This window comes from Octopus bimaculoides, chromosome 24 (assembly GCF_046866305.1).
Source record: "Octopus bimaculoides isolate indiv1 chromosome 24, ASM4686630v1, whole genome shotgun sequence".
NCBI classification, from domain to species: domain Eukaryota; kingdom Metazoa; phylum Mollusca; class Cephalopoda; order Octopoda; family Octopodidae; genus Octopus; species Octopus bimaculoides.
The window spans coordinates 1,291,607-1,304,788 of record NC_142951.1 but is presented as its reverse complement, the minus strand read 5'-3'; the positions used below and the strand labels follow the sequence as shown (position 1 = coordinate 1,304,788).

The 13,182-nt window shown below is 36.6% G+C and overlaps 1 protein-coding gene across 4 annotated transcripts in view; it reads left to right on the top strand.

Moving 5' to 3' along the window:
• The first annotated feature begins 680 nt into the window (after nt 1-680).
• Nucleotides 681-13,182, top strand: part of LOC106876054 (solute carrier family 45 member 3) — a 42,720-nt gene continuing 30,218 nt past the window's right edge. For 2 of the 4 annotated variants that reach the window (XM_014924454.3, XM_014924455.3), the window contains exon 1: nt 681-870. The gene's annotated coding sequence lies outside the window, so the exon portion shown is untranslated. Of the gene's footprint in view, nt 871-10,919; nt 11,076-13,182 lie in introns of those variants that run through there. The other 2 variants (XM_089341004.1, XM_089341005.1) reach the window with 2 other exon arrangements.

Genomic DNA, 13,182 nt, shown 5'->3' with positions numbered 1-13,182 from the left:
CATTATACTGCAGAATGGTTAATAAACAGGTTTTTTTTTTTATTATTATTTTGATGATTTCTTTTTACGACTTATTTTTCTATTATTGTCCAAATACTTTTTGTAAACTGTGATGTTTTGCAATTTTATTATCAAATACAGATTTTTTTTCTAAAAATATTTTCCCGATACAGCTATCGTGATTTTAGTGCTTAAAATTGTATAAATATTCCCGAGTGGCGATGAAATTACAGACCGTGGGTTATACATTGAAAATTTTCGTAAGTGCGGTATTCCGTAACGAAAGTTTTAATAACGTTGGGCGAAATAACGGACCAGAGAGACTAAGTTAGCAGGACCGTATATATACATACATATATACATATACATATATATATATATATATATATATATACGCACACACACACACACGCACTATAAATACGAAATTTTCGAAAACAAAACAGAAAGAAGACAGAAGAACAAAAAGAAAAAGGAAATTAAATGCAAAGTGTCCGTAATAATAGAAAAAAACCCGAAAGAATTAAAAGAATCCGAAAACGTGACAAGTTCTTCTAATTCTGCTATTCTGCTATTCCTTTCTTTGAGAGAATATAATAGAGAATGTAGGTTCGACAAAAACGAATAGTCAATGATAGATCAGCAGTTGTTGCTGCTGCTGCTGCTTGTGGAATAATTTCATTACGACGACGACGACGACTACGACGATCGAGGAGAGGAATCTAATGAAAAGTCTGACAAAATTTGTTTGTTTTCGGCTCTTATATCAAAGCAGCCGAGCGATCTGAAAGGATCTTAACGACAAAGGAGAACGAAATTATCTAAATATATCAAAACCCCGAAAAAATACACCATTTATTCCTCCAAGAGGTAAGTGCTTGAACTTAGTGAAATGTTCCAATCTCCGATGCTAATCATCATCGTTATTAATATTAGTCTTAATTACTCGACTCGTTTATCATCGTCATCATCATTTGGGTCGTAATCTTCCCCTCTTCGTTTTATTTATCGCGATTGTCGATCTACATTTGGCATCTGACCTTAACATCTCACTCTATGTTTTGTTTGTGTTGGTCTGGGATGCATTTCTCTCTCTCTCTCTCTCACTATTATTCAGGGGTTGACACACCCTATACAGTCGTTCTTCCCCCTCTTTTACATCCATGAGATGCCCGTCATTATAATAGCAATGCCGTATATTTACAGATAGGGTCAAAGACAAAATAATAATGTGCTGAGACATGTATACACATATCTATATATAATAATTTAACCGGTCAATACGACTGGACAGTTTTAGCTACTGTTTAGTCACTAGGAAGTACTAATCACACACACACAAACATATCTATCTATCTATATATATATATGCGTGTGTGTGTGTATACGTATATATATATATATATGTCAGTACATATATATATATATATATATATATATATATATATATATATATATATATATATATATATGTATGTATATATATTATACACAAGCTCACAACACGAGGGTACTGGAAAGGAAACATTAAATTCACACAGATCGCTATTAAACATTATTTCATCCAATAGCTAGTGATATATATATATATATATATATATATATATATATATATATATATATGTATGTATGTATGTGTATAAATGTATGCGTGTGTATATCTGTTAGGGAGTGTTTATAAATGTGTAGGAGTGTGTGTGTGTGTGTATATATATATATGTCTATACATACATACTCAAACTTATATGTATGTATAATATATATATTAATATGTGTATAAATATATGTAATTAATCATTTATGTATATTTATAGTGTGTGTGTATGTGTGCATGTATGTAGTATTATATATAAATATATATATATATATATATATATACATACATACACACACATACATATGTTCTTTTTATGTCCGTTTTCCCAATGCCAGCATGGGTTAGCTGCATACATTATTGAAGCATCGTATTACAGCTGGATGCATGTGTTGTCAGTAACCCCTGCTTTTCAAATGGGGGACGTCTTGTTCCACATGTCTTCAAAGACACAATGCGAGCAGATAATTTGTTGACAACATTGTTGTGTTGGTGATTTTTGGAGAAGCGGTGTAGAGTGAGGCGTGACACACCCATCTGCTTGCAGAGCATGCACACACACACACATGCATACATTATGTTTGTGTGTGTGTGTGTGACCTAGTGGTTAGGGTGTTGCACTCACTGTCCAAGATTGTGGTTTCGATTCCCAGACCAGGTGGTGCATTACGTTCTTGAGAAAACGACTTTATTTGACGTTGGTTCGTCATGAGTTCAACCCTAGCCAGCGGGGAAGGAGGGACGTATCATTTGAAAGCTACAACAATGTGAAGAAGCGTATTGTGATCAGGGGTGTAGAGTAATATATTTATATGCAGCTGGTAGGTGCAAAACATGGTTGTGTAGTTAAGAATTTCACTTCCCAGCCACATGGTTTTGGGTTCAGTTCCACAACAAACCACCTTGGACAAGTGTCTTCTACCATAGCATTTGGATTGATCAAAGTCTTGTGAGCTGACAGAAAGAAGTTCATTCACTTACCAAAGTGCCAATGTAGGAAACTATTAGACCTTGGGTCACACTGTTGCTTCTGCTAAATATTGATAAAAATATCCATCTATTTATCTATCTATCTATCTATATATATATATATATATATACACACACATATATATATATATATATAGATGGATATATATGTACATATGTATATAGATGGATATATAGATATATATAGATAAATATATGGATGGCAGTGGCAGATCTGCAATATTGGGGCTCTGAAGCTTAAAATGTTATGGAGGCCCCTTTTACAACCAGCAACAGTAGGGTAACATCCAACAAGGGTCAAATAATTTTTGTACCCTTGCAAGGAACTGCAGCTTGAGGCCCTGATAGCCCAAATGGTGGAGTTGTGATGTGGAGTCCTTGAAAATGTGCCTGAAAATGAGCCCTTTTTTCCACCAGAAATGAGGTGTGGGTAATCACCGATATCTTTGTCGATGTGGTTGTTCCATAGCAGATCACTACAAATATTTTCCAGGTGATGCCTTATACATTTAGAGTTTTTGGAGGTTGAAAACTACGGAAGCATTACATATATGCATGATGCATCTTTAAGATACATATGAAAATTACAAAATACTTTGTCACATGACAGCTTCCTTGCAATGCCATTTTCTGGAGACAATATGCATAAGGAATTTCAGTCATGGTAGACCGAAATTTATTCTTAACAAAGGAAAGCTTTGAGGAACTCCTTTCTGCTTCACAGTTCGTGATAGGCATTGTCAAGTGCAGCTTATGTGCAGTGGTAATATTAGGGGAGACTTCAATTAATTGTTGCTCATAAATAAGCTGAAGAACTTCTGTGCATTGCATTTTAGATGATGTGTTTTCTTCTGTGTTCCGGGATTTCCTAAGGTGTAAAAAACCCTTTGAACTGATAACACTTGTTTATTAATTCACGGTCAATATCACCTTTGTAATGCGATATTATAAGTTTGATACTGTCCTCATCAAATTCTGAATTGTTCATCAATTCTGAGAGAAAGTTGAACCTTTTCGCAATCTGCTCATTTGGGTACATCCTCTTGCTCAACTGGATTATCAAGCAGTCATAGACTTGATTTAGAACTTCTATCCTAAATTTTTAAACCCCTTTCAAAGAAACCCCATCACATGTTTCATCTGCAAATTTCTTTGTAACAATGTCTTTGGAAACAGCAGAATTATTTGAGGTGATGTATTCACATGAACCTTTTGCTACTGATTCATAGGATGAAATCCTGTTGGCTGAATTTTCTTGTAGTTCTTTAACAAATGAAAGCAAAGATGCTAGCAGACAGTAACCTTCAAATACATCAGAACCAAGGGTTTGGAGTTTCTTACTTGTTTTGTTAAAACGCTCCATAAGTTCTTCTCAAACAACTGTTAAAACAGCATATTCCAATTTTACCATCTTGGGGTATAAATTCTTTGCATCTCACTTCTCTTCAGGCTTCTCTTCTGAGTCTTCAAACATGTTTGAGAGTTTGTAAAATATCCTTATATCCATTTTTAATTGCCCAGACTGCTTCATAGTGTGAAGACCATTTAGTTACACTCAGGCTCTTTAGAGAAAAGGCTAGATTGCCCTGTGTGTTCAAAATCCCCCATCTTTGAGGAGATTCTGAAAAGAAAACCTACAGCTGCTGCAAAAGGCCAAAATAGTCAACAACTTCAGGTATAGTAGACACTGCCTTTTACCAAACAGGGTTGAGTGAATGGCTTGCACATGGTACATAGTCTGCATACCTATTAATGTTGCTAAGAAGTGCTTGCAGCCCTTTCTCTGAGCCCTTCATGTTGGAAGCATTATCGTATGACTGACCATGGATATTTTCAAGTGAAAGCTTATGCTCCCCCATAAATTGTTATTTTGTAGAAGATCATGGCTGAATGATTTTCTCTTGGCAAAAATGCTAAAAATCTCTCATAGGGTTTTCCACTATGACAGTATCGAACCCCAATTGATCGCTGGTCAACATGTGGCATGTCAGGTGTAGAGTCAACAATAATTGAGTAGTGTTTGATGTCTAGGTTGTTGATCTGATTCACCACTTCATCTTTCACATGTTTTCCCATGATTTCTATCAATTCTTCAGACACAGATTTGAATAGGTAAATAATATTTACTTTTCCATCTTTACATTTCTCTAAATGTTCGCGCAAAAATGGGTCAAACTCTGCAATAGGCTCACTGGCCACCCTCATGAAATTTCCATTGTTTGGAGAGCCCCACTTTTCCTCATTGACCTCTAAATGCTAAACCTCTTGCACTTAAAAACTTTATAACTGCTACAACTCTTTTTAGTTCTTCAAAACAGTACTCCATGTTTTTTTCTCAACTCTTCCGCAAGTTGCTGATCCACAGTGTTTTTATTTGACACTCGTGTTAGCCAGCTCAACATCGCCCTGTTATGTTCCATGCTGTCTTCATGATTTTCTAGAGTTCTGAGTATATTCATCCAATCAGAAAACCCACCTGTTGTAAGTGATATTTGGCATTTAGAAAAGAGTTTGCTCTTTGAGTAAACTAACCAGGATCTCATCACAGTCTGACCATTTTTCAATCATTTTTTTCAAAATACTTGTTTGAGAAACTTCAATTTTGTTGTTTGTAAATCTTGTTGGATTCAATATATACATTATCTGGTTTTTTATTTTGCAAAAAACTGATGTCTTGCATTAAACAGTTTTCTATGAAATCCTTATTAATTGTTACAGGCCAGCTTGTCAGGTCAGACTGTATTCTTTGAAATCACTAAATTTGCTTCCTGTTTCCTGTTTCTGGTCTCTCTTTTCTCGAAATTCTTGACCACTTTGATCATCATCTGCACCAAAAGTGTCAGCAGTATGTTGATTATTGCTAAACAGAGCATTCATGGTTTGTGTCCTGTCATTGACTTCACTGGTGCATGCATGGCTTGTTTCAGTTGTAAGTGATGACAAACTTTTACTTGACATTGTAAAATAGTTTGATAGTTTTTGACATTTAGAAATTTCGTTAGAATGCTTTTCCTTGAGTTGGCGTTTCTGGTATCCGCTTAAGTACTTCCTTGAAGACATTGCCATTCCTCTTGGGGCCTAGACCTCAGTGAAAAGAAAATTGGAGTAATATTTTCATTAACCACAGCGAGACAGAGATCGATCAAGATATGGGTCCACAACTTAATATGGAGTCATAAATGAAAAATTGTTCATTTTATACAAAGTGATATTCAAACAATTTTTAAAGTAGAAAAAATGCTTTGTTACTGAACAAGGTTGTAAGTCCAAAATTAGGAGGCAAACCCTTTCATTGGTCATTAAATAATGGTGTGAAAATAAGAATTCTTATCTCTACTGTGCTGATGTAGTAGTAGACATATCTGACAATAGGAAGGGCAGGGCTGAAGTTTCCAAAATAATTCAAGGAAAGCGAATTATCTGCGAGCCGTTTGTACCCTGCTGTACCCTTTCACCACAATTATCTCTCACTCTTTCTTCCTGTTCGCTTAATCAGCGGGGTGGCGTCATTCAAAGGCTAAAACAATGCAAAGCACATTGTGACCAGCAGTGTGTAGCAGCATTTGATTGCCTGGTCGGTCACATGATCACGTGATATATATATATATATATATATATATATATAGAGTGAGAGAGAGAGATACATGAGCAGTTGTTTATACTATGAAAACCTAAGATACACAAATATGAAGAAAAATGAAGTGAAGCCGAATGAAGAAACTAGCCTTCACAGAGAGATGTCCAGATGTTACATCAGCAGAAACACTGTTGAGACGCCAAAAAAATCCATGGTAATCCTTTACGGCTGCTCAGGGATTTTGGTGAGAAATAAACACAATAACGTGCATTATACTTACATAGGATATACTGCAGATTGATACTAACATATAAATATGAAATAAGTCAATTTAAGCTATAATTATAGCATCACTTAATCCCTTCAACATAAGAAATAAATCTAGTTCCATTGGCCATATCCACTCCTCAGGCAATCACACCACTTTTTACTTACTGACATGTCTGTTTTGAAGAATTTGTAAATCTTGAGATTATCCCATCTTCTTGTTCGGAGTTGCTACCAGCTGCCATCGAGGAGTAAATCCACTCTCTCTCTGGGAGTGGAGACAATTTCTGTTCATCAAGAATTCAATCTTGTATGTTATTTGATATACCTTTATTTGTCTTTGTCCAAATACATGCTGCTGGTCACTCTGACTCATTTATATATGTGTGTGTGTGTGTGTGTGTGTGTATACACATGCACAAGTGCATGTGTATTTATTTACATACAAAATGAGTTGATTTAACCCCAACCAGTGAATTCACAGCTGTCTTTGCTTGTGCAGTTTTGTTCTTCAGTCGTTTCTGCTGTCTGTCTGCAGCTACACTCATACAAATGTCAGTGTGTGCATATGTATACAGCATCATAATCATCATCATTATCATCATCGTCACTTGAAAGTCCACTTTGCCAAACTTTCACCTGTTGAATGGAATTTGTTGAAGCAAGATTCTGCTATGACCGGCAGTCTTACCTGTCGTCAGCTGTCACCTGTTGTCACCTGTTCCCAATCAAGGTAATGTTGCCTCATGGACCAAACGTGTTTCACATGGAAGATTGGAAGGGCATGACACTGCTTGTGAGATGGTGACACTTGTTTACAATTACCACATGATGTTAAGATGAACAAGATACACACACACACACACACACACACACACACACACACAGGGACACAACGATTGCTCCATCTTCAAAGACGACTGCTGTCTCCTTGTGCTTTGTCATTGGCAATAGCACTTCTGACTTCTCTGTCCATGACCTCTCAGATAACTTCAGTCTTGCTGTAGATCTGCACAGTTTGAAACAGGTAACAAACAAAAGTTACACCTTCCATCAGACCGATCAGGTCACTCCGTGAGATAAGAAGTTACCCAGTCATAGTTTCAAACGACTTTGACTATCAAATGTCTTACTGGTTAGGTTTGCACACATCACCACTCTTTCAATCCGTAACAATTTCAGTAGATGGAACGACAAAATGAGGTCACCTATAAAGAGACATCTGTTTGTCAGTAGATTATAGTAATAAATGCTTGTGCAACACAAATTATACATACTTAGAGAAATTAGGTTTCTCAAAACCAGAAAGGCGAAAGTGAATTTGAAGACTACAGATCCAAACCATCACTGGAACTGAGAAAATCTGTAAAACTTTCCAGAAGTTTATCATTTAAGTATATATGAGCATGTCTAGATATGCAACTATATGCATGAGAAGACCTACATAAAGCAGAACATACAAACAAAAATACCCTGTTGCTGTTATTGAAATTCCAATGAAGGAGCCTCGGATTTGGGATAGAAACCATCTCTTTCTCGATTGGCCAGAAATCTTGAAATTAAACTGAATAACGACACACACACACACATATACACATGCATGCATGTGCGCGCACACACACACACACACATGTGACTTGCTTTTGTTTAGTTTCATGAACCAATTCCACTGCAAAGGCATTGGTTGGCCTGGGGCTACAGTAGCAGACACTTAATGAAGGGTACCATGCAGCAGGACTGAACCCAGAACCCCATGGTTGAAAAGCAAACTTCTTAACTGCTCAGACATGTTTCTACCAAACTTGTTTTGTTTATTTACTTTTTTCACGTGTTGCAGTCTGTTTGTTATTACTATTAATGTTGTGATTGTGACTAATGAGCCGTTCATCATAAAATTACATAATTAATATTACATTGTTTTTAATATTATGTTACTCAGCAGGGTGCACAGCTCGGAGATCAGGTTGAACCATCACTTCTCTGCACTGAAAGGCCCCAGCTCTGGTATCACAGATGTGGGATTAGAATGTTGCAGGAAAAAGAACTGCAAAACAAATTCTTCAAACTGAGCCAACTGGCAGGAGACCTAGAGATAGAACAGGAACAAGAAGAACAAGATGATTAGATAATATCCAAAAGCCTCAGTTGGTCACACCTGGGTATCCAGCTGGAAAGTCTGACGACAGTTGCCTCTGATGGGACCTTATGGAGAAGGTACATGAGGACTCCCCTTCCATGACTCTCCCAGGAATAGCGGGCAAAGATGAATGGCTGGGTGGCTGGATGGTATTATAATCTCACTTTGCCATAGCTGGACCGATGACCAAATGTCAGGACACAGTTTACTTATAATGGCAACTGTTACTAATGTCTGGTTGTGAGGTGGTTTGAATTCACGGACAGCCTCAGCTCCGCATCAGAAGATAAACACAGAGTGCAATGTTAATTGATAAATGAATGGCAAAAGAACAGGACTTGTGTAATCACCTTCATCGGCTTACAGTTGTTTCAGCTATAGGCAACTCTGCCCCCTCCTCTGGCGGCACAATTCCTTATTACAACTGTAATGGCTGTAAACTAATGAAGGTGACTTTGTGACATTTGTTTACACGGGGCAAAATGCTTTGTGGTATTTCGTCTGTCCTTACATTCTAAGTTCAAATTCTGCCGAGATTGACTTTGCCTTTCATCCTTTTAGGGTCGATGAAATAAATACCAGTTGAACACTGGGGGTCAATGTAATCGACTCACCCCCTCCCCCAAAATTGCTGCCCTTGAGGCAAAATTTGAAACCATTATTATTATTATTGATGATGATGATTACAATAAGAAGAGTGCGACTGTTATCGAATCCTTAAATATTACCAAAATAAAGCGGATTGAGCTGATTATTTTGAAGTTGTGGAAGACACACAAAGTGTCGAAATATTGTTCATTCGATAACAGTCGCACTCTTCTTATTGTTCCTTTACCCTCGGAAGGCTCTCATATCTGGCATGCTTCCATTCAAAGAGATTAAGTCGATTACATCAACCCCAGTGCGTAACTGGTACTTATTTAATCAACCCTGAAAGAATAAAAGGCAATGTCGGTGGAATTTGAACTAAGAACGTAACAGCAGACGAAATACCACCAAGCATTTCACCCAGCATGCTAACGATTCTGCCAGCTTTCCACCTTAATGATGAGTGATATTGATTGAGAGAATAATGCATGTTATTGATTGACACAAAATTACAACATTAAATTCAGTATTAACAATTCAAATTCAGAATTAAATTGATTTTCAATGGGTATTCATTTTAATATCCAGGTGTAGCTCATCATCATTTGACATCTTTTTCATGCTGTCATGGGTTGGACAGTTGACAGGAGCTGCCAAGGCAGGAGAGCTACACTAGACTCCATTTTTTTTTTACAGAGCATACTAAGTGCCTTTTATGCACCAATGGCACATGGGGCTTTTATGCAGTACCAGCACAGCAAGCTTTCCACCCACATGGTTCTGCGTTTAGTCCCACTTGGGCAAGTGTCTTCTACTATACCCTCCTTGGGCTGACCAAAGCCTTGCAAGGATTTCATAGAGGGGAAACTGTGTGCCGGCCCCTAGTATGTGTGTGTGTGTGTGTGTGTGTGTGTATGTATGCATGCATATATATATATATATATATATATATAAGTATATGCACGTGTGTGTGTGTTGTGTTACGGTCTCCTTGCCTTTACATCACATGACAGCTGTAAATGAGTGTCACCATCATACAAGCGGTGCTCTTTGTTTCAAATCTTCCATGAAACGTGTCTGGCCATGGGGAGAAATGTTACCTTGTGTGGAAACAGGTAAGGGTTGGCCACAGGAAGGGCATCCAGCCGTAAAAAAAAAAAAATCTGCCTCAAAAAATTTGTCTAACCTATGCAAGCATGGAAAAGTAGACGTTAAAACGACGATGATGATGGTGATGGTGATGATTTTCAAAGTGAACTCAGAACTCAAGTTGGACTGAAATTACTAGAAATTATTTGTTCAAAGTGTTTTAACCCTAAGTATGGTCTCATTGATTGGGCAGATATACGATCAGAGGCATACCAACCTGGACCATCACTTTTATTTACTTGTTTATTTGTTTCATGCACTGGACTGTGGTCATGCTGGGGCACCACCATATCGAGTTTAGTCCAACAAATCAACCACAGTACTTATTTTAAAGTCTGGTGCTTGGTTTCTTTTGGCAAAACGGCTAACTTAGTGACAGGGATGTGAACAAACCAGCACTGTCAAGCGGTTGGAGGATAAACACACAGACACACACACAAGAAAAAAAGAAGAAAAAAACCACTTGTTCGAGCAGTCATTGACTGGGAGTGAAACCGAAACTACGCGTTTTCGAAGCGAACTTTTCAACCACTCAGCCATGTCTGCTGGTGGTGGTGAAGAAGAATTAGCTGCTATTTCTAGCGTGTCAGGTAACTCTCACATAGAGGCTCCTTGTTGGAAAACTATTTGGCTCACTCATATTATTTCTGCTGCCGTGCCGCCCAGACTGAAAATGGGGGAAATTAATACAGGTTCTTCCTGTTGAGTATCTCTTATTTTGTACATATAATCACGTCTTGGCAAACCTGCAATCAGCGACCATTTGTGACAGGGTATGTATATATATATATATATATATATATATATATATATATATAGTGTTAATTATTTTTCTGTATGGATGTACTTATAAAAACTTATCCTGTTAGTTTCATAGATGACTATATATACATGGGCCGTTATAAACAGAGTATATATTCATGGGACTCTGTGTGTGTCATAACGTATATAGATCTAAGTATGTCTATGTTTATTGTATATTATGTGTATAGATGTAGACCTGTAAACGTCTTTGTATATAAGATCGTGTATAAACAGTGTGTGTATGTGTGTTCTGTATTGATAGAAGTTTGTATATATATATATATATATATATATATATATATATATATCACCCTCTAAGACATCTGTGTGTACGTTTAAATGCATCTGGCTATAAATATATAAACTCTACGTGCGTGTGTGTGTGTGTGTTTGTGTATATATATATATATATATATATAAATGAGGAATATATAGTGCTCTACATCTTAGAGTGTGCATCTCCTTTCGGATTTATGTTTTTTACAAACGATATATATACATATATAGATTTAATTAGAGGATATGTTAACCTCGGGAAGGGATGGCTGCATCCAAGGAAATACTGGTTCAATACCTAGTATTTTGGGGGGAATGAAATTCCCTTAAAACAATAGATATATATTAAGTATATAGTTTATATCCAGTTAAATGGAGATAAGGAAGTTAACAATTATTTATTATTAACAAATTGGTCAGCTTCGCTTCTTACAGCCGTTTCAATTAATACTCAATAATTTAATTACAAATTAAATTACATTAAATTTATATTTATGTGACATGAGTTTAATTTCATTTGAGAGAAAAAAGATGTACCTTTGTGTGGGCCTATCAATTCATTTGACTAAAACAGTCAAATGTATTTTACATATGTATATAATTATGATAGTAATCTGGGAGTTTAGAAGTGAGTGTATGTATATATATATATATATATATATATATATATATATATATATATGCTTAAAATACATTGTGCATATACACGTGCCCTTTCCTTACATAAAACAGTGATTTAGTTGCTATTTCTAGAACTTGGACCGATTACACAGACTCTCCGAGTGTCGACTTCCATAATGATGTTATTAAACAAGTCGGTGACTTGTTTAATAACTTTGGCAGAAAGACACCCAGCTTTTGTGGGAAAGAAGTGTTACAACCAACTAAAACCGCCCCAATATTCCACCAACCGGTGCAACCCCGAAATGTTATTTGACAAAATTATACTTTAACAGGATTATGAAACTTGGAGCCTAAAAAGGTCGGATGTACTACAAGGAATTTTTATTTCTCTTCGTATTATGTTGTTCACTGAATGAAGTCTGTTGATCCATTTGCCTCGCTTTAGTAAATAGTTCTTTCTAATATAGGCACAAGGCCTGAACTATTCTGGGGGTGGATCTCGTCGATTATATCGGCCTAGTTGCTCAACTGCTACTTATTTTATCGACCCTGGAAGAGATGAAAGGCAAAGTCGACTTCGGCGGAATTTGAACCCTGAACGTAAGAAATCCGATTTAGTAAAACTGATACCGTTCTGAGTTCAAACCCTGCCAAGTTCAGCCTCGATTGTCAGATTTGTCTTTTTATTCTGGGGGTTAATAAAATAAAATACAGTTAAATAACAAAGTCTATTTAATCGATTGTTAGCCGCCCTCTGAATATTGCTAACCTTGTGTACCCCTGTTCGACAGGGTCCATTAATTTAATTTTTACGTAATCCTATAATGTATTGTCCTGCATCATCTCCAATATTTTTGCGAATCCTTGAATAAAGAAAGCATCGGTGGTCATGGTAATCCTGGATCTGTGGGGTTCCCTGATTGGCCCTAGCTGGAGTTTATCCCTTATCAGGCGGACCATATCACACACGTTATCACATATCATTTATGCTTTTTCCATTTCTTTCTCCTCATCTTTTATGTAAATTTGTTGTCTTTGTGATGTTCCCCTCATCTATGCCCCTGTGGCTAATAAAAGAAATTAGTTTTATTATCATTATTACTAGTAGTAATAGTAGTAGTGGTAATGGTGGTGGTGGTGGTGTATGTGTGTGCGTGTGTGTCCATGAGGGAGTCA